Raw genomic sequence first — 27,247 nt, forward strand, 5'->3', positions numbered from 1 at the left:
ATTTTGGTAAGGTATTCTATTTGACCCAATATATCCAAAATATTATCATTTCATCATGTACTCAATATTAAACAATTATTGATGAGATCATTTATATTCTTTTTAGCTTCCATATTAGTTATCTATTGCAGCATAATAAATTACTACCAACTTAGTAACTGACAAGAACACATTTATTATCTCATTGTTTCTGTGTGTCAGGAATCTAGGCATGACTTAGTGGATTCTCTGCTTCCAGGTCTCTCAATCAACAAGGCTGCAATCAAGGTATCAACCAGGGACAGGGTCTCATCTAAGGCTCAACTGGGGAAGAACACTTCCAAACTCACATAGTTGTCGGCAGGATTCAGTTCTTAGTGACAGTCAAACTAAGGGGTTCACCTTGCTGCTGGCTGTCAGCTGGAACCCATTCTCAGTTCTTTGCCACGTGGGTCTCTCCATATGGTGGGTTACTTCATCAGAGCCAGCAAACAAGAGTCAATAGAGTCTACCAGCAAGATGGAAATTACAATCTATGTCATATAATTGTGGAAGTGGCATCCCATCACCTTTGCCATATTCTGTTGGGTAGAAGGAAGTCACAGGTCCCACCCACATTCAAAGATTCCAAGAAGGTGTGAGGCAAGGATTATTGGGAGCCATCCTAGAAACTGTCCACCACAGTACTATCTTTGAGATCCACTGTGTATTTTCCACTTACAATACCTCTCAAGTCAGATCAACCACATTTCGAGTACTCAGTAGCCACTGACTAGTGGCTACCATATTGGACAGCAGTATTCTGTAACAGCTTAAGCCCATACATCTGGGAATTACAGGATACCTGAAAACCGGTGTAAGCAATCATGTGTTTATATGGACAACTTAAACTCAAAAGAATTGAAAGTATAAAATATAGAAGGTTAAAAACATTTTGTTACTTTTAATAGGTAAAGAACTTGGGACTTCCCTGGTGGTCCGGTGGTTAAGACTCCACGCTCCCAATATAGGGGGCTCGGGTTGCATCCCTGGTCAGGGAACTAGATCCTGCGTGCCACAACTAAGAGTTAGCATGCCACAACTAAAAACAAAAAAAGATCCCATGTGCTGCAACTAAGACCCGGCGCAGACAAATAAATAAATATTGAAAAAAAAACTCTTATTACTATCATTTTAAATCTGGATCCTCAAAGCAACTAAGGCCAGGAAAACAGTCTTGCATTTGTTTTTACAATTTTATATTATCCTTCGCACTTCCCCTGGCTTACTGGCAAGTCCTATAGGCTGAGAGAAAGAGCTAAACAAAGGCAATTTACAGAAGGGTTAGGTAACCATAATATCAGAGGGCTCCCAGAAAGATATCTTGGTGAGTAATCTTATACTTTTCCCCTGCTTGATTCCTAGCAGGACCACTTTAGCCAGTCAAAACAAAGAATCGATCCTTGCATAATATTTTACCAGAAATAGGAGGCTCAGAGGAGGGATGAAGATGGGGATAGTTTCCAAGCAATTCTCCAGTTTCCCACTTGACCCCTGTGCGAGGCAGCCCTGTGTGAAGAGGAGCTGATCCCTGATAAATTAATTAAACAGGGAGGCCATTAGACTGAGGTGGCTCTCTGCCTTGGCAGCCTACATAAAAGCACACCCAAACCTAAGCCTGTCACTGCCTCAAGATTATGAAATTGAAACGGAAGGACAGCCCATCACAAACAGCCAAATAGGCTTTCCCAAATAAGGCAAACACTTAAGCTCTATAGCCAATCAAAAAACTTCTTTGCGGGCTTCCCTGGTGGCACAGTGGTTGAGAGTCCGCCTGCCGATGCAGGGGACACGGGTTCGTGCCCCGGTCTGGGAAGATCCCACATGACACGGAGCGGCTGCGCCCGTGAGCCATGGCCGCTGAGCCTGCGAGTCCGGAGCCTGTGCTCCGCAATGGGAGAGGCCACAACAGTGAAAGGCCCGCGTACCGCAAAAAAAAAAAAAAAAAAGCTTAAAAAACTTCTTTGCTTTGCTTCCGCATCTGTTCTCTAAAAGTCTTGCCCCAGCCCCTATCAGTGGATCTCTCTTAACCACTTCCAGTTTGGTGTTGCCCAATTGGAATGGATGTTTGCTGAAGTAAACTCTTCACAATTTTAATGTGCCTCAGTTTATCTGTAGCAACCCCGAGCATGAGCTGGTAGAGGAGTTTGCAGATGGACTGTTTTTTTTACTAAAGCCTAGGCATCCCACATGCAAGCCAATGGGCTCACTCTAGCTCCTCCGAGCTCTTCGTGCCACACAGCACTCAGTTCAAGTGTTCACTCTATATGCAAATGTGCACTTGTTTCAGCTGTTCACATGATATGTTCATGCATCTGTTCTCATGTCTCCCTCTGTCACCTCTCTAAAGACAGCCCCAAACCTACCCTGACTTCTTGTGGGAATTTCCAGTCCTACCTCCCCAACTGCCTCCTGGATATTTCACTCTGAATATTCCCCTTTCATTTTCAGCCCAACATATCTATCAGCAAATGTCAAACGTTAAATGCCCCTCCATGGGCTACACAGCCTCAGCAGGGGCTGGAGGCATTCTGCAGAGCCAAAGGCAAGGTGGGGAGGTGGGCATCGAAAGCCATATAGCAGCACTGCCCGGGTCAGGGCTGTTTCCACACAATAAATAGATCCTATGAATTTTAAAGAGTTTAATCTTCTCAATATACATAATCATATAGGTAGACAGGAATGAATCAGAGTTATTTTCCCTTTCTATGTCCCAGAAAGCCCTTGACTCTGGAAGGGGAAGTATTTCCATTAGTGTGCCTCAGTGCGACCCTAGGTAATCCCTGCCCGCATCAAACACCAAGGCTACAGGGGTATCCCCAGTCCTGGGGAAATGGAGTAAAAACCTCCCAAGTCATGGTTCCCCCGGTGACCATAACTGGTAGTACAAAATCATCCTAAATCTTCATCAGTGACTCACAGTCAGATGAAATATAAGATTCATAAAATGTATACTGGAGCCCAGGGCGGAGAAATGATAGCGCCTAATTTGACTTTATGTGACTTGTAGGTAATGAATGGGAAGGATAGCATACTTACACAAATGTCCCCTTACTCATTAAATTCTTGTAGTAGAAAGAGTAACATCATTTTACGAATCATATAAAACAAAGAGTATCATGATGGTATGACATTCTCTCCTACTCACCTTTTACCAAACAATTCTGAGGCTAAGATTTCATCATCATCAAGATCTGAGCTAATATATATATTTTTAAATTGAAGTATAGTTCATTTACTGAGCTAATATATTTGTAATAAACAAAATTCCAGACCCGGGGTGCTATAGACTGAATGTATCCCCCTAAAATTCATACTGTAGGAGAGGAAAAAAATTTTTCCCCATCATTCTAAGTTCTTGGCTGGGGCCCCTGTAACAAGACAGATTAACATGAAAAAAATGAGTTTTTTAACATGTATACCTCATGTACACATGGGAGATACCCAGGGAAAAAATCGGTAACTCTCAGGGAGAGTTAGATTTTAAGCTTAGAATTCAGGCTTAAATATCATTTTTCAGGTAAAGCACAAAAAGAAAAGGTGTAGGGGAGGCCAGTTATGGGTTGGCGACCAGGAAAGTTTGGTGCCTTCTCCATTGCTGAGTCTTTAGTGATTTAGAGCCAACCTTTCCTTCCTGGTACAGAAAGGGAGTCACCCTTACAAATGGAGATTTCCTTTGTAAATACAAATTTCCCTTACACAAAGGGAAAAAGGGTAACTTCTACTCTGTTTTCAGAGGTTCTCCTGTGTCTGTTTCTCAAAATAATCCTTATGCCAAAGAGGCATATTTTGTGGTGGCATATTCTGCCATCCTTCAATATGTTGAAACCTAATCTCCAACATGATGGTATTTGGAGATGGGGCCTAGGCAGTTGATTATGTGATTAGGGATTAGTGCCCTTATAAAGAAACCCCAGAGAGCTCCCTCACCCCTTCTGCCATGGGAGGACTCAGTGAAGACTCAGTGAGAAGAGGACTGTTTATGAACCAGAAAGTAGGAGAAACTGAATCTGCTGGTGCTTTGATCTTGGACTTCCCAGCCTCCAGAACTGTTAGAAATAAATGTGTTGTTTATAAGCCACTCAGGCTATGGAATTCTGTTACAGCAGCCAGAACTGAGTAAGACAAGGTGTAGGCACATCTAGACGTGCCCTTAGACCCAAATTAGGGGGACGTTAGACCCAGCCTTCGCACCTGAGCCTCTAGGATGCATCCACTCTGTAACTAATGCCAAATGCTTCTCCACATCTCTTACCCTCTGTCTTCAAAACAAAGGCAGGGGACTTCCCTGGTGGTGCAGTGGTTAAGAATCCACCTGCCAATGCAGGGGACGATCGCTCATCCGGGAAGATCCCACATGCCGCAGAGCAACTAAGCCCGTGTGCCATAGCTACTGAGACTGCGCTCTTGAGCCCACGAGCCACAACTACTGAAGCCTGTGCTCCACAACAAGAGAAGCCACCGCAATGAGAAGCCCACGCACCGCAACGAAGAGTAGCCCCCGCTCACCGCAACTAGAGAAAAGTCCGCGTGGAGCAAGGAAGACCCAACGCAGCCAAACATACATACATACATACATACATACATAAATTTATTAAAAAGAAAAAAACAAAGGCAGATGGTTGGTGGTTTGGGCCACCGCCGAAGTGGAAGATGGACATTGCCTTGGGCTGTGGGAAGAATGTGAATGGCACAACCACTTAGGTAAGAGAAAAACTGAATTAATTAACTTGTCAATCCTTCCCTGAGATATGCGAATGCAGTAGGTTCTCACATGATGGATTACAATTTCTCTGGTGTCAGAAGCTGCTTCTCTTCATATTTGTAGTTTGCAATTCTGGAGGGTCTTATGACCGTCCGGAGGGTCATGGAGGGTGGTATTCAACACAGTTGCCCACAGCTGCTGAGGAACATCTTGCAATATGAAATATAAATTTTCATACACATAAACTTGCTGTAACATGCATGAAACATGATGTCAATTCTTTACAATGGAAACAAGATGGATACTGAACACAAGAATTTAAATTGCTTTGCTTTTACTAAACTATTAAATAGTATTTAAATACTTAAAAAATAAGTTCAAGATGTTAGCTTTAAAGAATTTTGATTTAAAATATTGATATTCATTAATAATTTGCTCTTTTTAATTTTAGCAGATAATCTTGACTATTTTAGAAAGTTTTAAATACATATATTAAATAACTTAAAATTTTGTATTGTTTGTATTAATTTTAATATACAGTTTAATGAGACACACTATTATGTATAAAACAGATAACCAACAAGAACCTACTGTAGAGCACAGGGGACTATATTCAATATTTTGTAATAACCTGTAAGGGAAAAGTATCTGAAATAGAGTAAATAAATAAATAAATATAAAACCAAATCACTTTGCTATACACCTGAAACTAACAGAACGTAAATCAACTATACTTCAATTTAAAAAATAGATAAATATACAGCCTGCGTAGGCTATGTAACTGTAAATACACACACACACACACACACACACACACACACACAGAGTTTAATGAAAACCTATTTGAATACAACTATATTTTCATTTTTAATCCTCTAGTCCATTGCTAAAAAACTTGATAACATTATTAGTAATTTTGCTGAAGTGAAAGTACGAAAAATAGATTTACAGAAACACTTATAAATTATGTATGTCTTTTTTGTCTCACCCAGACATCAGTAGCCATCAACAGAACACTGACATGTGCACTAATAATTAGATTTAGTCAAATTTCACCCACTTCCTGTTGTATAAAAACCATCTCTTTAAACACGCTTTATTTTTGTCATTATGAAGGTATATTTATCAATGTAGGAGGTCAAAGCATACTTTATTTCTCAGCTGTTAGCTTGATTTATAGCTTTTAAATACTTAGACACTTGGAACGTGCCTCCATTTGAATGCTTGCCCTGCGTGTTAGTGACCTAGGATGAATCAGGTACCTGTTATCAATCCATCAGAATTAAGAGCAGTATCTGTCTGGCACCTTTACTCATAACTGAAATCCCTGCAGCCATTCAGAAATAAGAGAGCCCTTTTAAAAATGAAGCTATTCCTGAAAATTGTCCATTTATATTGCTGTCTTATGATAGGATGCCACGGACAGAAAAAGACCAGTGACATCTTTTGTAAAGTCATATGCAGAAGGGTCATATATCACAAAGCGACAAGAAAACCTCAGCAGGAGAAAGAAGGCAGATAAACTGAAGGAGACATTTTAACTGTTGTTGAAAGGACCGTACCAATGAGCCCATAATAGATAGGAAGGTGAGATTTTGTCAGACTTAATCACCAGGGAAATGAGAAATCAGTCACTCTTAGAGACTGAAATATACTGTGGACAAGTTGGTAAGAAGCAACTTAAGAGAAAAAGGAATCAAGATTTCTTGAGCACCCCCCAGGAGCCAGGGCCAGTGCTAAGCACCTAAGATACGCTGATGCCTTCAGCTACATGACACACCAGAGTTTTTAACAGGATTTAATACATTAAAGCTATAGAAGGGAGACTACTTAACCCTTAACGTAACCAAGCTATGTGCTCGTGTGCCCACGGCACAGAAAGCCAAACAGCAGCTGTTTGCAACAAAGTAAGGGCTTACTGCAGGGCATCAAGCAAGGGAGTGGGAGACAAGCCTCAGATCCACTCCAGCTTGGTCTTTGAGGTGGGGGTGTTTTAAAGGGGAGGAACAGAGAAGCTCGGGTTAATCATCACCTCGTGATGGTTCTTAACCGTAGTTTCAGAGGTCAGGATACCTACTGTTGATGAGTCTCTGCTCTGGTGATGCATGACCCAAGGGTCTGTGAGTTCATCTTGCCCTGGAGAAACAACCTGAGTCTGTGCATTAACAACGTTATCAACAACAGCAATTTTAGTCCTCTGACTCTGGTTTAGTGTTCAGCTAGCATAGGATTGGGGTCAGAGGGGACAAGACAGGGAATGAAGTTTTGGATAGAGAAGTTAATCATAAATTCAGCAGGGGAATTCGGCTTTAGAGGGTTGCATTAATGCCCGTAGGGCAAAGTTCAAACTTGTTAGTAAGCTGCTCCCCACCTGTGCCCACCTGGCCCTAATTAGCCACCCAGTCTCCCCCTCCCCCAGCATATTGCCCTTCTCACTCTCCCCAGCACACCAGCCATTTCATGCCTCTGTGGCCTTTGCACATGCTGTTCACGTGGCTGGGGGTGCCTTAATCCATTGGCAAACTGCCGCCCATCCTGCAAGCCTCAGCTTGAAACCGAGCAGGACCCTGTGGGGCTCCTGGCCATGGAAGCCTTTCTATGTCCCCTGTTTCTTGCTTGTAGGAAATAGGCTTCAGCCTCCATGACCTTCCCTGAGTTCCAAAGGGCAGGTTCAAACAGTTGCTAATCAGGGAAGGGAGGGGATGCAGAGACAAGGGAGGAGCAGTGAGAAATAGTGAAGCCTTGGGACAGGATCCTGGTTCCCCCTCAAGGGACACACATGACAATATCTTTGAGCTCTTCTGCAGAGCTAAAACCCCCAACAAATGGAAGATGTTAACTCCTTGATGAAGCATTCTTCATTCCAGAGAGAAGGTCAGAGTTTGAGAACCACAGGTCCTCAGGAGACCAGCTGAGGACAGATTAAAGGAATGCAGGCCCTGCACACACCCTGATCCCAATCAGCAACCCCACCCTTGAACCATTGCTAGAAAACTCCTCACCAAATCCCCCCTGGGTTGGGACACACAGTTTTGAGGGCATGAGCCCACTGTGTCCCCCTTTGCCTGGCAAAGCAATAAAGCTATTCTTTTTTGTTTCACCCAAAATTCTATCTCCGAGATTCGATTCAGCACCAGTGCACAGAGGCCGAGTTTCAGCATCAAGCTCAAATGTCACCTTCTCTGTGATGTTTTATCAGATTCTTCCAGGCCCAGCAAGTTTATTTCCTCTGTTTCCATAAAACCCTCCACATCATCATACATATTAAAACATGTTGTGTTGCATTACGATGACCTCTCTTGGGTCTGTCTTCTCCAGACAGTAGTTCCTCATGGACGGTGCAGTATCCCAGCACCTGCACTATGCCTGGAACACAATAGGGATGTAATAAGTGCACACTGACTGAAAGAATAATTGAATGAATGTACACAGGTACTATTTACTGAACAATGACATGTAAACAACAGGCATGAAAGCAGCTAACTAGAATATCTCAGAGTAGCTCACTTTTGTCTTAGTTCAATCTGCTGGATGAGATCTGGGCATTACCCTTCTTTCTTGGCAATATCTTTGAGACACAGGAAGCAAGTGAATGATTCAAATGACACGACTTGCGTCAACATATAATCTGCCAACAATAGATCACTTTAGACCGGGGCAGAACATTCAGCAGTGATGGAAATATTCTATATTTGCACTTGCTGGTATGCTAGCCACTAGCCAAATGCAGCTACTAAGCGCTTGAAATGTGGGAAGTGCAAATGAGGAACTGAATTTTTAATTTTAATTAATTGAAGATAACCACACATGGCCAGTAGCTACTATATTGGACAGCACAGCTTTAGATAATCATTAACACACAATGTAACAGGGAAGAGCCAATTCTGACTCCATGTTGGATCTGTTTCTTTTACTTTAACCTTTGCTTTTCATCGCTCTTGTTATTATAATCACTGTCTATAGCTATAAGCGTACAGAATGGCCTGCCACAGGGAACCCTGCCCTCTGCCTGACAAAGTGCCTTTGTTCAGCTCACAGAGAGATGTTCTGACCCTGCCCACCTGTGAGTGGTTGCGGAAAAGAAGAAATTAACACAGCCCCACCTATTTTGCAAGATAAATGGCCTTTTTACTTTACTTCCTCACCTCCTCCCCCTCTCTGTTCTATAAAAGAACCTGTCATCCAGACCCCAATAAGATGGTTTATTTGGGGTACACTAGTCCGCCATCTTCTCGGTCTGCCAGCCTTCCGAATAAAGTCGCTATTCCTTGCCTCGACACCTCGTCTCCTGATCTACTGGCCTGTCATACAGAGAGCAGAGCGAGCTTGGACTTGGTAACAACAACATTGTAGGGAAGTTCTACCTCATTATAATTGTTCTGTAAACAAAACCAAAAACTCAGCCACTGACAGGTTGGGTAATCTTAAGAACTTCCTTAACTTTTCTGTTTCTCATTCTACTCACCTATAAACCCAGCAGTAGGGACTAGATGATGTAAGACTGACAGCTTTTCTGTCCTCTGCCCCAGAAACTGAGACATAGTCACATTAAGCTCCGCGGATGTACATCTCTGGGGCTCAGTTCTCTTTGCCACATCAAGCCCTCTGGAGGGACAGCTAATGGGAGCACCCCTCTACCCCTTTCCAAAGTGTGAGGGCAGACGTAGGCTTATGTGCCCTTGTGGATTCCAGGGGTTTTCTCCAGAGAATTACAGATGATAGGTTCATTCCAACCCATGAATCAGAGGACCACGCTGAAAACACCTAAGGTCCCTGGGGGAAATCCCACGTTCTAAACCTTAAAGAAGAATGGGAAAACGCCTGACTAGTGCAAAGCAATGCATCCTCAGGCCCTTTCAGTTCTTCAGGTTGGAGCTGACTAGGGTAGCTCCCTGTGTCGAGGGGTAAAATCACTCAACTTCTTTCCCTTAGGATTTTGCGCTTAAGAAGAGTGAGGCTTGTAAAGCCAGCTGGGCTTCTAATCATGTGTACTAAGCCTGATTATCTAATTTCCACCTGTAAAAAAAGCACTTTGCAATTCCTCAGCTCCAAGGAGAGAAAATGCTAAATCCCCTTTCCAGGGTCTCTGAGACAACTGGGCTCATGTGCACATAACTTGGAAAGACCTAGCCAGTCCCTTTTTCTTAGAAAGGGAAGGGGGAAGACAGAGAGATGTGGAGAGAGAGAGAGAGAGAAAGGAGAAGGAAGAAGAGGAGAAGGAGGAGGGGGAAAGAACAGGAGGGAGAGGAGGGGAAGAAGGTGGGGGAAGACGAGAAGGTAGGGAAAGAAAGGTGGGGAGAGCTGCTGAAGCTCCAGGCTGGTGGCTCTCGGTTGAGCAAGCATCAGCATCACCTGGAGGACTTGTTAAAACACATCACTGGGCCCTATTCTAGAGTTTCTGACTCAGTAGCTCAGGAGCAGGACCCTATAGGCTGTGCATTTCCAAGTCCTCAAGTGATGCTAATACTGATGGTGAGCCTGGCATCACACTTGGAGAGCCACAGCTCACGGTCATCGCATCAGCCCTCGGCTATTCTTCTTGCAGTTCCGTACAGGGTTTGAGTCAGTTCCTCAAAAGGAAAAGACGTGTAAGTGTGTGTGCTTAGAGGGGACTTGGTTAATATGTTTCCGCATTGTCCCTCCTGCTGCTCAGACAGATGTGCGGCAATGCAGACTGAGGCACAGTGGCCGCTGCAAGTGACAGGAGCCGTTGGGAAGATCTGGAACACGTTGAAGGTGGTTTCGGTCACCTGGCCCGCATCCTTGGCTGGAGAGCATACAGGCTAAGGGCACGCCTGTGCACAGAGGGACAGCTTTCTCCTCAGAGTATCACAGCCCACCTCCCCTCACCAGCCCCCTTGCAGGATGCTCGTCTTATCACCATAACTTGTCAAAGGCCAAATGATAAATAGCATTATCATCTCCTGTCAAGAAAGAAGAAAATCTATAAATGAGTAAGGGCTTTTAACAATGGTCTGCATTGGTCATTTACAAGAGAACAGTTTATGTTTTCATAGAAAGACCATAGATAAGGATGATTAAATTGGCCAGTTCATTGAAGGATGTTAGAGAGATACCCCACCTGTCAGCAAAGATCCAGAGCTCATCTTTCCTTTTTTTTTCTTTTTAGCTAACACATATATATTACTTATCACATGGCATGCACTGTTCTAAATACTTTACATATATTAACTTATTTAACCTTCACCACCATCCTTTAAGAGAGATATACTATTATCCCCATTTTACAGTAAAGGAAAGTGAGGCATGGAGGTTAACTGACACGGCCAAGGTCACACTGCTAATAAGTATCAGAACCAAGATATCTGGCTTTAGAATCCACGTTCATAACCATTCTATAGACTTTTGGTGTTTTCTGTTCATCCCTTTACTCACTTGCCTTGAGAAAATTTACAGCCGAGAATGGAATATTTGTGTGGATGGCCCACCATATATATTTCCCAACAGGAAAGTCTAGTTCAGAAACAGCCTCAGGATATCAGTTGCTGGGAGAAAAGAGAATCAAGGTAAAGTGAACTGGAAGATCTCAACGGACCCTGACAGGCAGCCTCATGCCCCCAGCTTCTCTCACTAACTGGACAGGAAGATTTGTATTGACCAGCCATCCAGTGCTGAAGATATGGCCAACCTTTTAACCTGGCTCTTGCCTGAATTTCTTTCTACAAATACGCATGTATCCTGCCCCTGCTACATGCAGAACGCTAGACTAGATACTAGATGGTGGGGTGGGGAAAGGAAACAAAACATGGTTATCACCCTCTGGGAGCTGACAGACTGGGAGGGGATAGAGGTAAACAGGCAGTTGTAATACCAGAGTTCATCTTATTATTAGTGAGAGTTCAGTCTGCTGATGAGATTTGTGAGATGCCTTCCTACTTGGACAGTATCCTTGATGGAGACGTGGGAAATTGCTTTTCTTTCTTTGTGCCAGGAACGATAATGAGCATGTTTACATAGGTAGGGTTGGCAGATAAAATACAAGCCACCCAGTTAAATTTGAATGCATATGTCCCATACAATATTTGAGACATACATATACTAAAAAAGTATTTGTGGTTCATCTGAAATTGAAATTTCATTGGGCATTCTGTATTTTCACTTGCTAAATCTTGCAGCCCTGTGCACAGATTATCTTTAATCCTCACAGTAATTTTTTGTCTTCATTTTAGAGATCCAGAAACTGAGACATAGTCACATTAAATAACTTGTCCAAAGGCATACATCTATCTGCTAACACACATTAGAAACCAAGTTCTTAGGCTGCTTTGTTTCCACCAATGGCCAATTTTGTGCATTTTATGTTGATAACTATCATTATCTGTCTCAAGGAATCCCATTTCCTGACCCTGTTCTCAAATTATCTGAGTAAACCCTACTCACTGACCAACATGTAAAGTCCTGAGTCCTGATTTTCAGAGTTAAGAAACAGATTCAAGTACTATATAAAAGGAGGCTAGGGATAGCATTTACTCATTATAGCAAAAATCAGATTTGTAATTTCTAAGAATGTGTGTTTTAGTGCAGTACACACACAAGGGGAGTGCAAAAAAAGATCAGACACTGGAACCCCATGACACCGGAAGATGAGAATACTACAACACAACAACTAAACTAATCTGGGGGGACAGACGGCAGTAACATTATAAGCTTGTACTCTGGAACATGTGAGATTGAGATTATTCAAGTTTAGTTCTTCATATAACAGTTAAAACTGCCTGATAGTGAATGAGTGAATTTAACTTGGTCTTTGTGATATCGATTCTTTCTGTCCTCTCTCCCAACTCCCTGTATTGGTCATTTCCCCACCAGCTGCTTAAAAGAAAACAAAGCCCATTTAATAGTGTGCCAGCATTTGAAACGCCACCAATCTTCCCCCTTTAGACGCAAAGCAAGCCTTATTTCCTGATCAGATCCTAATGGTTTATCAAAAGTTCAACATTGAATTAGTAGCCTTGAATTTCAAGGTTTACCAACATACGACACAATTACCTATGGTGGTTCTTTAATCTTCACCAATTTTTTCTCCCTTAGCAAAAAAGAGAGTTTCCAGGGCTTCCCTGGTGGCGCAGTGGTTGAGAGTCCACCTGCCGATGCAGGGGACACGGGTTCGTGCCCCGGTCCGGGAAGATCCCACATGCCGTGGAGTGGCTGGGCCCGTGAGCCATGGCTGCTGAGCCTGCGCATCCGGAGCCTGTGCTCCGCAACGGGAGAGGCCACAGCAGTGAGACGCCCGTGTACAGCAAAAAAAAAAAAAAAAAAAAAAGAGAGTTTCCATAACCATGCCATAAAATTTGCTTCCATTCAAGCTCTAAATATACACAATTCAGCCATATGAAATTGCTATCTTTATAGGTTAAAAATGGTTACATATCAGCAATCTCATGTTGTTCAACCTAATATAAGTACACCCAATATACCTGCCATTTGCAACAACATGGATGGACCTGGAGGACATTATACTAAGAGAAATAAGCCAGACACAGAAAGGAAAAACTGCATGATCTCACTGATATGTGGAATCTAAAAAAGTCAAATGCAGGGACTTCCCTGGTGGTCCAGTGGGTAAGACTCTGCGCTCCCAATGCAGGGGGCCCAAGTTTGACCCCTAGTCAGAGAACTAGATCCTATACACATGCAGCAACTAAGAGTTCACATGCCACAACTAAGACGTCTGCATGCTGCAACTAAAGATCCTGCATGCCACAACTAAGGCCTGGCACAGCCTAAATTAATTAATTAATTAATTAAAAATACAAAAGTCAAATACATAGGAGCAGAGAATAGACTGGTGGTTCCCAGAGTTGGGAGGTGGAGGAAATGAGGAGATGTTGGTCAAAGGATACAAAGTTGCAGTTCTGTAACGTGAATAAGTCATGGGCATGTAATATACCCTATGATGACGGTAATTTATAATAGTGTACTGAATACAGAAATTTACTGAGAGAATAGATTCCAGGTGCTCTCATCACACATACAAAAAGACTATGTGAGGAGGTGATATGCTAATTAGCTCAACTATAGTAATCATTTCACTATGTATATGTATATCAAGTCATCATGTTGATGAAACTTAGAAGCTTTTGCACAGCAAAGGCAACCATAAACAAGGTGAAAATACAACCCTCAGAATGGGAGAAAATATTTGCAAATGAAGCAACTGACAAAGGATTAATCTCCAAAATTTACAAGCAGCTCATGCAGCTCAATATCAAAAAACCAAAAAACCCAATCAAAAACTGGGCAGAAGACCTAAATACACATTTCTCCAAAGAAGATATACAGATTGCCAACAGACACATGAAAGAATGCTCAACATCATTAATCATTAGAGAAAATGTAAATCAAAACTACAATGAGATATCATCTCACACCAGTCAGAATAGCCATCATCAAAAAATCTACAAACAATAGGGCTTCCCTGGTGGCCCAGTGGTTGAGAGTCCACCTGCCGATTCAGGGGACGAGGGTTCGTGCCCCAGTCTGGGAGGATCCCACATGCCGCGGAGCGGCTGGGCCCGTGAGCCATGGCCGCTGAGTCTGCGCATCTGGAGCCTGTACTCCGCAGTGGGAGAGACCACAACAGTGAGAGGACCGAGTACTGCAAAAAATATATATACAAACAATAAATTCTGGAGAGGGTGTGGAGAAAAGGGGACCCTCTTGCACTGTTGGTGGGAATGTAAATTGATACAGCCACTATGGAGAACAGTATGGAGGTTCCTTAAAAAACTAAAACTAGAACTGCCATACAACCCAGCAATCCCACTACTGGGCATATACCCTGAGAAAACCATAATTCAAAGAGTCATGTACCACAATGTTCGCTGCAGCTCTATTTACAATAGCCAGGATATGGAAGCAACCTAAGTGTCCATCGACAGATGAATGGATAAAGAAGATGTGGCGCATATATACAATGGAATATTACTCAGCCATAAAAAAAACGAAATTGAGTTATTTGTAGTGAGTTGGATGGACCTAGAATCTGTCATACAGAGTGAAGTAAGCCAGAAAGAGAAAAACAAATACCGTATGCTAACACATATATATGGAATCTAAAAAAAAAAAAGTCAGATGAATCTAGGGGCAGGATAGGAATAAAGATGCAGACCTACTAGGGAATGGACTTGAGGACACAGGGAGGGGGAAGGATAAGCTGGCACAAAGTGAGAGAGTGGCATGGACATATATACACTAGCAAGTGTAAAACCAATAGCTAGTAGGAAGCAGCCACATAGCACAGGGAGATCAGCTCAGTGCTTTCTGACCACCTAGAGGGGTGGGATAGGGAGGATGGGAGGGAGTGAGATGCAAGAGGGAAGAGATATGGGGACATATGTATATGTATAGCTGATTCACTTTGTGATAAAGCAGAAATTAACACACCACAGTAAAGCAATTATACTCCAATGAAGATGTTAAAAAAAATCATGTTGCATACTTTAAATACATACAATATTTATTAAAATATAAAAATAAAAATTTTAAAATACACATGCTATATAAATCAGTGCAATCCTCCTTCATTCTTCCTGGCCATTAAGACAATAATAAAAAGATTCCTAGTTACCTGTACAATATCCACCCAAATACAGATGTTGAAATTGTGGGACAGCAGAAAATGAATGGTGGCAAGGCATGTGTTTATGGAAGCTTAGAACAAATTATAGATTCAGAGCATGAAAGACTGCCCTTCAGAATCTTCTAAACCACATTGTTCAAAGAACTGAGAATTCCACTGGCCAAAGAACTTTTCCTTTTCCTTTTACTAGAAAACTATAATTTTTGGTTTCTCTTTCAGGCTAGGGTAGAGAACAAATAAGAAGCGCATTTATTTTTTAAAAACTGCCACCTAGGGCTTCCCTGGTGGCGCAGTGGTTGAGAGTCTGCCTGCCAATGCAGGGGACACGGGTTCGTGTCCCGGTCCGGGAAGATCCCACATGCCGCAGAGCGGCTGGGTCCGTGAGCCATGGCCGCTGAGCCTGCACATTCGGAGCCTGTGCTCCATAACGGGAGAGGCCACAACAGTGAGAGGCCTGCGTACCGCAAAAAAAAAAAAAAAAGAAGTTCTTTTCATTAAAAGACACCGTATGGAAATTAAAAAGACAGCCACAAACTAGGAGAAGATATTTGCAACATCATAATCGATATAGATTTGTAGCACAGAATATATAATAAATTCCTACAAATTTATAACTTAAATTTATAATCTTTCTATTATATTAATTTATAATAGAAGAAAGAAACTACCTGTTTTAGTTCCTAGGGCTGCTGTAACAAGTTATCACAAACTGGGTAGCTTAAAACAAACAGAAATTTATTCTCTTACAGTTCACGAGGGCAGATGTCTGAAATCAAGATATCAGCAGAGTTGGCTCCTTCTGGAGGCTCTGAGGGAGAATATGTTACATGCCTCTCTCCTAGCTCTTGGTGGTTACCATCAATCCCTGGTATTCCTTAGATTGTAACTGTGTCTTTCCAATCTCTTCCTCAATCATCATGTTGCCGAAAACTCGGCCTCTGTGCGCTAGTGACGAATCAAATCTTGGAGACAGAGTTTTGGGTGAAATAGAAAAGAATAGCTTTGTTGCTTCACCAGGCAAAGGGGGATACAGTGGGCTCATGCCCTCAAAACTGTGTGTCCCAACCCAGGGGGATTTGGTGAGGAGTTTTCTAGCAATGGTTCAAGGGCGGGGGTTGATGATAGGGATCAGGGTGTGTGCAGGGCCTGCATTCCTTTAATCTGGCCTCAGGTGGTCTCCTGATGAGATTCTGTGGTTCTCGAGGTTATCAAACTCTGACCTTCTCTCTGGAATGAAGAATGCTTCATCAAGGAGTTAACATCTTCCATTTGTTGGGGGTTTTAGTTCTGCAGAAGAGCTCAAAGATATTGTTACTGTGTCCCTTGAGGGGGAACCAGGATCCTGTCCCAAGGCTTCACTATTTCTCACTGCTCCTCCCTTGTTTCTGCATCCCCTCCCTTCCCTGATTGGCAACTGTTAGAATCAGCCCTTTGGGACTCAGGGAAGGTTATGGAGGCTGGAGCCTGTTCCCTACGAACAAGGAACATGGGACATAGAAAGGCGTCCATGCCCAGGAGCTCCACATGGTCATGCTTGGTTTCAATCACATGGCCTTCTTCCCTTTGTGCATCCTCTGTGTCTCTGTATCCAAATCTCCCTCTCTTTTTTCTTATAAAGACACCAAATATTGGATTCAAGGCACACCCTAATCCAGTATGACCTTATCTTGATTACATCTGTGAAGACCCTATTTCCAAAGAAGGTCATATTCACTGGGACTGGGGGTTAGGACTTGAACATATCTTTCAGGGGGACAAAACTCAGCCCACAATATAGCCCAACAGAAAACATAAAAATAGAACCCCCAAATGGGCAAAACAGATGTAGAGGAAACAAAAGTTGCTAATAAACAAATAAAGATGCTCAACCTCATGGGTTATCAGAGAAGCACAAATTAAAAGCACAATGAGATACCATTCCATATCCACTAGGTTGGTAAAAATTGTTGGAAACAAGTAAATTAAATAAATGTGAATGAGATAAGAGTTTTTAGTCAAACTCTTCAATAATTATATTTTATGGTATATCTACTTAAAATAGTTTCTCCAAAGCTTTTTGGTAAATGAAACTTTAGTTTGCTAAGTTAAGTTAAATTACGACAATTCATTGAATGTCTAGATCATTTCCAAATAAGATAAAATACTGAAACATTAATTGCTAAACAAGTCTAACTACTTTTGTCATCTTATTACAGAAAAACTAAAGATGTTTAAGTTAATTAGAAATGTCTTATACCACATTGAAAAAAAAATGCTATGAGAAATTATGATATTGTTGAGGAAGAAGAAAGTTTCCTCTACCCTTCTGGGTTCTTCTGGCTGGCCTAAGAATTAAATGGACATGAGGCAGATTAACAGGAGAAACTCAAAATTTAATAACACGTATACATGGGAGAGGCCAAGGAAAACTGAGTAAGTCACTAAAATGGCTGAAGCCCTCACCTTAAATACCATCCTCAGCTAAAGACAAAAGAGGATGGTGAGAGTGAGGGGAGTCAAGGTTACCAGGAAAAGCACAGTAAACAAGCATGATTGTGATGCAGATTTAAGGTAGGGCCTTCTCCATTGATGAGAGTTTCTAGAGATTTGGTCATATTCTTCTTCCAGGCACAGAGAGGGAGACACCCTTACAAATGGAGATTTCTCTTATAAATGTTAATGTTTCTTACCAAAGGGCAACTTCAGAGCCCTTCCCATGTCTGTGGTTTCTCAGAAAATAACCAGCATTTAAAATTATTATGCCAAAGAGACGTATTTTAGGGTAGTAAATTTTGCTCCCCTACCATAGGTATTCATAAGTTTGCCAATCCAAAAAAGAAAAAAAAAATACTAGTATAACAAACAGTTTAAAATTGCTCACATATTAGTTTTCACTAGAAATTAATGCTTCTAAGGTTTAAAAATTCTAATTAATGTATGTAATTAAAATTACTAAAATTAATAAAGAAACATTTGTATATGCAAGGAAGAAAAAAGTATAAAAATGGAAATACATTTTGTTAAAGTATTTTTGTCCTAAAATGAGATTAAAGAAAAAAAGGGGGGGGAAGCACAGGACAATCTGCGTGTAAAAAAGGGAGTTATAGAAGGTTTGTGGAAAAGGAACCTTGAGAAGAGAGTTATGCATAGTCAAGATGGCTGGGATTGGAATAAATTTAATTGAGTGAATAAATTTTAATATCAAAAGTAAGCTGGTGCAAAGCTAGAATTTGGTTCTATCTGTTGAGAGGGCAAGGTTTTCTTGAACCATTGATCTGCCTTTGATAATAGATTGTAGAAGGTTCTTTACTTTTTAAGTAATCCATTGTAACAGTCTGTATTTGCCTTTGAAATCTTTTGTCACTTTGTTGGATGGTGTAATTAAATATTGTTTAACAGTGACCTATGATCCTATTTGACTAAGTGTTTTAAAACCTTTTTGATATTTTTGACAAACTCCCCCAAAATCGAATTCTAAATGAAGGGTTATTGACCGAGAAATAACTGAGGTTTTTTCTAGAAGCCCCTGGAACACCTTGAGAGATTTGTTTTCTCTCCTTGTTAAAGAGATATTAACTAATTAGGCTTATTTGGTGTTAAATTACACAAGGAACATTGTCAAATGAGTGATGATAAAGCCTCTTAGGTTATATTGTATGGGTAAATGTTATTAATATAAATGTTCTAGAAATTATATGAAATTCCTAGAATTCTGATGTGTCTTGGTGTAATGGTATCAGTCATAATTCTAGTAACATCTTAAAATGTTGTTTGTCAGAGATAACTGAAACCCAACAGGACCCTGTGGGGCCCTCAGGGACACAAATCCTTTCCATATCCCTCATTTCTTCTTTGTAGGAAATAGGCTTTATTCAGCCCCTAAGACCTTCCCTGAGTTCCAAAGAGAAGATTCAAACAGTTTTAATCAGGGAAGTAAGGGAATGCGGAAACGAAGGATAAGCAATCAAGAAACAATAGTGCTGCGATTAAAGCTGGTCCTAGTTCCTCCTCAAGGGATATACAGAACAATATCTTTGAGTTCTTCTACAGGAACTAAGGGGACTTTCCTGGCAGTCCTGTGGTTAAGACTCTGGGCTCCCAATGCAGGGGACACAATTCGATCCCTACACTCGGCCAAAAAAAAAAAAACCAAACCAGGAACCAAGGCCCCACCCAGCTGGGGGATGGTAACTTCAGGCTGAGCACACTCCTGGAATACCACCCTGCTACCTCACCACCAACCAAGCAGAGGAAAGTCATACACCCTTCAGCCCTCACCCCAAATTTTGCCTATAAAAACCTCTCCCCAAAAGCCATCAGGGAGTTTGGGGTTTTTGAGCACAAGCTACCCATTCACCTTGCTTGGCCCTGCAATAAACCTTTCTCAAACTTGATATTTTGGTTTGTTTGGCCTCACTGTGAATTGGGCACCTGAACCTGTGTCCAGTAACATAACCAAACTTCTTTGCCAATTGCATTGTAATTAGATCTTTAACCATGCCATTTTAAGTCTTTTATCATTTACAGACTGTTATAGTTTTATTCTGATGATTTTATAAATTGCTTTATCTTCATGGAAAAAACTCTGAGTACACATTTCTGATAATTTTAAGATCATGACTTTTGTTTGAAAAATTACTGATTCTTTTTAATGTTTTGTTTTTCCAGATTGGAGGAAATTTTCTCATTTCTCTTAAGCTAACTCTGATTTACAGCAATTTGTAAATTATATCTTTGTAAGCAGAATTGAAACATTTATCTTTTTTCCCCCTGCCTGATCCCTCCAGAATTTGGAAACTTTGTGAGTATTCAAATACAACTCTCCAAACTAATATTTCTAATTTTTCTCCCACTTTTGACTTGGAATCATTGAGAGCCAGTACTGTGCCTTTCCTGAAGCCCTGCAAATTGAAACTGAACAACTTAGATATAAACTTGAGAGAGATCACCAAAACAGTCCATGTTTAGAAAATCTTCATGCCTATTGCTGTGCAGGTCACTCAGAAAGTTTACCCGATCACCCAATGACATCATCAGAAACATTCTAATTGCAAAAGGTGCTTTGACCCCTACATCTAAACTGCCCTCCAGACTCAGACTGAAACACAGCAGGACCCTGTGGGGCTCCTGGTCACAGAAGCCTCTCTCAGTCCCCTGTTCCTTGTTTGTAGGAAATAGGCTTCAGCCTCCATAACCTTCCCTGAATTCCAAAGGGCACGTTCAAACAGTTGCTAATCAGGGAAGGGAGGGGATGCAGAGACAAGGGAGGAGTGGCCAAGAAACAACAGTGCAGGCTTGAAACAGGGTCCTGGTTCCACCTCAAGGGATGCACCTGACAAAATCTTTGAGCTCTTCTGCAGAACTAAAACCCCGAACAAATGGAAGATGTTAACTTTTTTTTTTTTTTGACAGTACGCGGGCCTCTCACTGTTGTGGCCCCTCCCGCTGCGGAGCACAGGCCCCAGACGCGCAGGCTCAGCGGCCATGGCTCACGGGCCCAGCCGCTCCGCGGCATGTAGGGTCTTCCGGACTGGGGCACGAACCCGTGTCCCCTGCATCGGCAGACTGACTCTCAACCACTGCGCCACCAGGGAAGCCCCGATGTTAGCTACTTGATGAAGCATTCTTCATTCCAGAGAGAAGGTCAGAGTTTGATAACCTCGAGAACCACAGAAGCTCATCAGGAGACCACCTGAGGCCAGATTAAAGGAATGCAGGCCCTGCACACACCCTGATCCCTATCATCAACCCTGCCCTTGAACCATTGCTATAAAACTCCTCACCAAATCTCCCTGGGTTAGGACACACATTTTTGAGGGCATGAGCCCACTGTGTCCCCCTTTGCCTGGCAAAGCAATAAAGCTATTCTTTTCTACTTGACCCAAAACTCTGTCTCCGAGATTTGGTTCGGCACCAGTGAATAGAAGCTGAGTTTTCGGCATCAAGACTGGCTTTATAACTTCCTCCAACCATTAACTTTTATTTTCGTTCTGTCTCTGTAGAAATGCTTCTATTAAATACCTAACTGCTTGTACCCTTAGGCCTAACTTTGAGAGCCCCACCTCTCTTTTGAAATGAGTAACTGAACTGACCTAGCGTCAGGACTAAGAGACCGGTTCAGTGAGATGAAACCATCTACCAACTCACCTTCTGGACATGAAATTTCTTAAAAGTTTCAAAGGTGGTACCGTAGGGGAGCAAAACTTGCCACCCTAAAATACGTCTCTTTGGCATATTAATTGTTTTAAGCTGGTTATTCTCTGAAAACAGCAGACATGGGAAGGGCTCTGAAAACTGACTAGGAGTTGTCCTTTCGTAAGAAACATTTACATTTGTAAGAGAAATCTCCATTTGTAAGTGTGTCTCCCTCTCTGTGCCTGGAAGAAGAGGATGACCAAATCTCTAGAAACTCTTATCAGTGCAGAAGGCCCTAACTTAAATCTGCATCACATCACCCTTGTTTACTGTGCTTTTCCTGGGAACCTCCCTTAACTGCCTCTCCTCATCCTCAACATCATCTTTTATCATTAGCTGAGGATGGTATTTCAACCATTTTGGTGATTTACTCAGTTTTTCTGGGTCTCTCTCATGTATACATGTTAAACTTTGATTTTCTCCTGTTAACAAATAATAATAAATTAAAAAAATTAAAAGGCGATTCATAAGCACATTCTCCATTATATCAAAACAAAAACCAAAAAAAAAACCTAGAAAGAAGTCATAGTCCATCAACAAAAGAATAAAAAATAAATTATGGGGCTTCCCTGGGGGCGCAGTGGTTGAGAGGCCGCCTGCCGATGCAGGGGACATGAGTTCGTGCCCCGGTCCGGGAAGATCCCACATGCCGCGGAGTGGCTGGGCCCGTGAGCCATGGCCGCTGAGCCTGCGCGTCCAGAGCCTGTGCTCCGCAGCGGGAGAGGCCACAACAGTGAGAGGCCCGCGTACCACAAAAAAAAATGGTACACTAACACTATGGAGTATTATAAGTGGTAAAATAAATGGGTGAACTACAGTTGCCAGCAACAAAAGGGTATATCTTGAAACTGAGTCCCCCTGAAACTGAATTCCCTTACCAAGTTTATGATTAACCTCTCTATCCAAAACTTTATTCCTGTTCTTGTTCCCTCTGATTACAATCCCATGCTAACTGAACACTAATCAACCATAGTCAGAGGACTAAAACTGCTGCTGTGAATAGCATCCTTTTTTTTTCTTTTTGTAAACTGATTGGAACAACTGCTTTATTTTTTAACATTATTTATTTATTTAATTTTGGTTGCTTTGGGTCTTTGTTGCTGCACGCGAGCTTTTTCTAGTTGCGGCAAGCAGGGGCTACTCTTTGTTGTGGTGTGCGGGCTTCTCATTGCAGTGGTTTCTCTTGTTGTGGAGCACGGGCTCTAGAGCGCATGCTCAGTACCTGCGGCACACGGGCTCAGTACCTGTGACACGCAGGCTCAGTAGTTGCAACTCTCAAACTCTAGAGCGCAGGCTCAGTAGCTATGGCACGCAGGCTCAGTAGCTGTGGCACCCAGGCTCAGTAGTTGTGGCTCTTGAGCTCTAGAGCACAGGCTCAGTAGTTATGGTGCACGGGCTTAGTTGCTCTGCAGCATGTGGGATCTTCCTGGATCAAGGCTCGAACCCGTGTCCCCTGCATTGGCAGGCAGATTCTTAACCACTGTGCCACCAGGGAAGTCCCAAGAGCCTCCTTAATGTACTAAAATTGCTAGCATAGATATTGTCATAAACACATCGACGCACATTGTTTCTCAAGGGTAAGATGAGCTCACAGATCCCTGAGCCATGGACCACCTGACCAGAGAATCATAAACCAGAGACATCCTGACTCTCAGAACTATAATTTAAGAAATGTCACAGAGGGAATTCCCTGGCAGTTCAGTGGTTAGGACTTGGCGCTTTCACTGCCATGGCTTGGGTTCAATCCCTGGTTGGGGAACTGAGATCTCAGAAGGCTTGCGGCATGGCCAAAAGAAAAAATAGTCACAGAGATCTCACAAGATGATTAACCCCAGCTTCTTTGTTCTTTCCCTTTAAAACATCCCAAACTCAAAAACCAAATTGGAGTATATCTGAGGCTTGTCTCCCACTCCCTTGCTTGGTGCCCTGCAATAAACACTGTATTTTCCTTCATCACAACCTGGTGTCAGTAGATTGGCTTTGCTGCACTTCAGGCAAGCGGACTCAAGTTTCGTTTGGTAACATAGAAACCCAATGTTGAGTGAAAGCACAAGTCATAAACATATAGTATGTTGATGACATATAGCCATCATATGTGTGACATTTAGTATGACACAATTTATGTAAATTTTAAGAACAAAACTTGCCAATACATTGTTTAGAGAAACACATGCATGTGACTTTTTAATTAAAAAATTTTTTTTAAAATTTTTTTGGCCACACCACAGGCTTGTGGGATCTTACTACCCTGACTAGGGATTGAACCCGGGCCCCCTGCAGTGGAAGCACAGAGTCTTAACCACTAGACCACCAGGGAATTCCCTAAAAAACTATTTTTAAAGAAAGCAAAGGCATCATAGACCCAGATCAGAAGCATGGGTACTATGGCCACTACACTGCACAACCCCAGGGGTGCCATCTCCACTGCAGTTAATTTGAATGGCGCTACAGATGAGTATGAGTGAGTTCCTAGAGTTATGCATGCCCATACGTGGTGGTACTGGCATTTACCTTCGGGACAGGCAAAAGGAAAAGACAACTATTACAATATGGGGAGGGGGAGGGGTGAGCTTTGACAGGGCGAGAGAGAGTCATGGACATATACACACTAACAAACGTAGTAAGGTAGATAGCTAGGGGGAAGCAGCCGCAAGGCACAGGGATATTAGCTCGGTGCTTTGTGACAGCCTGGAGGGGTGGGATAGGGAGAGTGGGAGGGAGGGAGACGCAAGAGGGAAGACATATGGGAACATATGTATATGTATAACTGATTCACTTTGTTATAAAGCAGAAACTAACACACCATTGTAAAGCAATTATACCCCAATAAAGATGTTTAAAAAAAAAAAAAAGACAACTATTACAAAGAAAAGTGGGCAAAGGATATAAACTAGCAAATAAAAGAAGAGAAACCTGAAGAGCCATCGAATATATAAAAAGATATACAATCTCACTACCAATCAGGGAAAGTTTACAAATTAAAACAAGGTACCATTTTTCATCCATGAGACTGATAATACTTAAAAATCTGATAACATGAACTATTAAGAAGAATGGGGGTGGCTTCCCTGGTGGCACAGTGGTTAAGAATCCGCCTGCCAACGCAGGGGACATGGGTTTGAGCCCTGGTCCGGGAAGATCCCACATGCTGCAGAGCAACTAAGGCCATGCGCCACAACTACTGAGCCCGTGTGCCACAACTACTGGAGCCCACAAGCCTAGAGACCGTGCTCCACAGCAAGAGAAGCCATCGCAATGAGAAGCCCGCGCACCGTAACGAAGAGTAGCCCCCACTCACCGCAACTAGAGAAAGCCCACGTGCAGCAACAAAGACCCAAAACAGCCAAAAATGAATGAATGAATGAATAAATGAAGAATGGGGAAAAATATTATGTTCATGAGCTTGTGCAAATGTAAATTAGTAAAATTAGGCCATTTTTTAGTAAGATTGAAGAAAATATAATTACTTTTGGACCCAGAGATTCCTATTCTTTTTTTTCTTTTTAAAAATATTTATTTATTTAGGCTGCACCAGGTCTTAGTTGCGGCACATGGGATCTTAGTTGCAGCATGCGTGCGGGACCTAGTTTCCCGACCAGGAATCGAACCCAGGTTCCCTGCATTGGGAGCTCGAAGTCTTACCCACTGGACCACCAGGGAAGTCCCCAGAGATTCCTATTCTAAGTAAACACCCTAGAGAAAGTTTCAAAGGATGATACCTCCATAAGTAAATTGCTGCAATGTTTGAAAGAAACTTTAGGAAGGAAACAACTGGAAATAATTTATATATGAATTGTATAAAGGAGCCAAAATATATGTATAAACATGGAAGGAATCTCAAAAATAAAGTGGACTGAAAAAAGTATCACTACATTATTTCTATTAAATTTTTAAAATTTTAAATATATCTTAGCTATATATGACATAATCAGAACTCGTTAACATGTTGTGTTTGTGTGCTGGCAGGAATGATATGGAAGAGTGAGAAAGATTCAGGAAGGAGGAGACTCTAAAGAGTAAACTCCTTGAGAAGGTGAGAGAGGGTGGGGTTCAGAGTGGAGGGAGGGGGCTTTGGAACTGATCACGCTTAAAATATCTTTCTTTGGTGATTAGCTAACCTTGAGGTTTGTGATCAGTGAGGCAGTGAAAAGAACTTTCTTCTCCAGGTAATTTTTCTTCATTTAAACAAGGAAACAAATAAATAAGTAGTAAATTGTAAGAGAAAATAAAAGAAAATAAGCCTATAACAATGTTGAGAGTATGGAAAGTAAGGCTGCTCCTCCTGCATTAAAATATAACGTTAAAGTCACCTACAGGCCCCAATGAAAAGTGCTCTGATTTACTCATCACTTTATGTAAAATTAAATATTTGAGCTAAATTAAAAGCTGGAGCCCAGGGACTTCCCTGGTGGCGCAGTGGTTGAGAATGTGCCTGCCAATGCAGGGGACACAGGTTCGAGCCCTGGTCTGGGAAGATCCCACATGCTGTGGAGCAACTAAGCCCGTGCACCACAGCTACTGAGTCTGCGCTCTAGAGCCCGCAAGCCACAACTACTTAGCCCATGAGCCACAACTACTGAAGCCCGCGCACCTAGAGCCCATGCTCTGCAACAAGAGACGCCACTGCAATGAGAAGCCTGCACACCGCAAGGAAGAGTAGCCCCCTCTCGCTGCAACTTGAAAAAGCCCGCGTGCAACAACGAAGACCCAACGCAGCCAAAAATAAAATTAATTAATTAAAAAAAAAATTGAACTTCATTTAAATAAATAAATAAAAATAAAAGCTGGAGCCCAGACTTGTAGGCTCAACTCTGATTTCAATTCTCAGTGTCTTTTGGTCTGACCCAGTGCAGCAGCCCTGTTGATGGAGTAAAAATTTAGTCCACTAGGTGGTCTAAACCAGTCAGAACTACAATCACTACAATGTACTACAGCAAGGGCAGGTTTCTGTGAAAAAAATTAAAAATCACAAATATGTGTATACACACATACCACTTTTTAATTTCACAGCAGTTTTTTATATTAATTAGCATTTTAAAGTTAAAAATCAACTTGATTCATCTAATGAAATGTTTATTTTGTTTTAAAGGCCAGTGACTAAGTTGATTTTATGTAATCCAATAGCACTGTATTCTTTTTTTTTTTTTTTTTGTGGTATGTGGGCTCATTTTAATGCTGTGGGTCTTGGATTTTTCTGCGATCACCAACCCCTTTGAATATGTTTGAGAGTTATAGACTGTTGTCTCCAGAAAAATGCACACACCCCCACACCCCCAGAATTTATAACCTGCTTGGTTGCATTTGTGCAATAAGCAAAGGCAGTTACAAATTGTATCAAGTGCTGAAGTGACAGAACTTCATATATTGTATCAGTTTAGCATATACTGTTGACATTTTACACAGGTGATATACAGTTGCATTTACTATTTTAAGTCATTTGTAAATGACTACAAATATATTGTTAAATCTGCCAAGAATAGGAGTTAATCATTATTATTATAAACTGACAAGATTGCTGTATGGTTATAGGTGATTATGGAAGGAGATAAAAGAATACAGTGGGGCTTCCCTGGTGGTGCAGTGGTTGAGAGTCCGCCTGACGATGCAGGGGACACAGGTTCGTGCCCCGGTCCGTGAAGATCCCACATGCCGCGGAGCAGCTAGGCCCGTGAGCCAGGGCCACTGAGCCTGCGCGTCCGGAGCCTGTGCTCCGCAACGGGAGAGGCCACAACAGTGAGAGGCCCGCG

General features: G+C 42.1%; 1 protein-coding gene across 1 annotated transcript in view; it reads left to right on the plus strand.

Annotated features, from left to right (window-relative positions):
• Positions 1 to 19,967, plus strand: part of LOC111164157 (uncharacterized) — a 29,744-nt gene extending 9,777 nt beyond the window's left edge. The window contains exon 3 of the mRNA XM_089921666.1: positions 239 to 19,967. The gene's annotated coding sequence lies outside the window, so the exon portion shown is untranslated. The remainder of the gene's footprint in view (positions 1 to 238) is intronic.
• Positions 19,968 to 27,247: the final 7,280 nt, after the last annotated feature.

The sequence above is a fragment of the Delphinapterus leucas genome, chromosome 12 (assembly GCF_059928025.1).
Source record: "Delphinapterus leucas isolate spDelLeu-1000000601 "Yukka" chromosome 12, BTC_Dleu_Yukka2, whole genome shotgun sequence".
In the NCBI taxonomy this organism is placed as follows: Eukaryota; Metazoa; Chordata; class Mammalia; order Artiodactyla; family Monodontidae; genus Delphinapterus; species Delphinapterus leucas.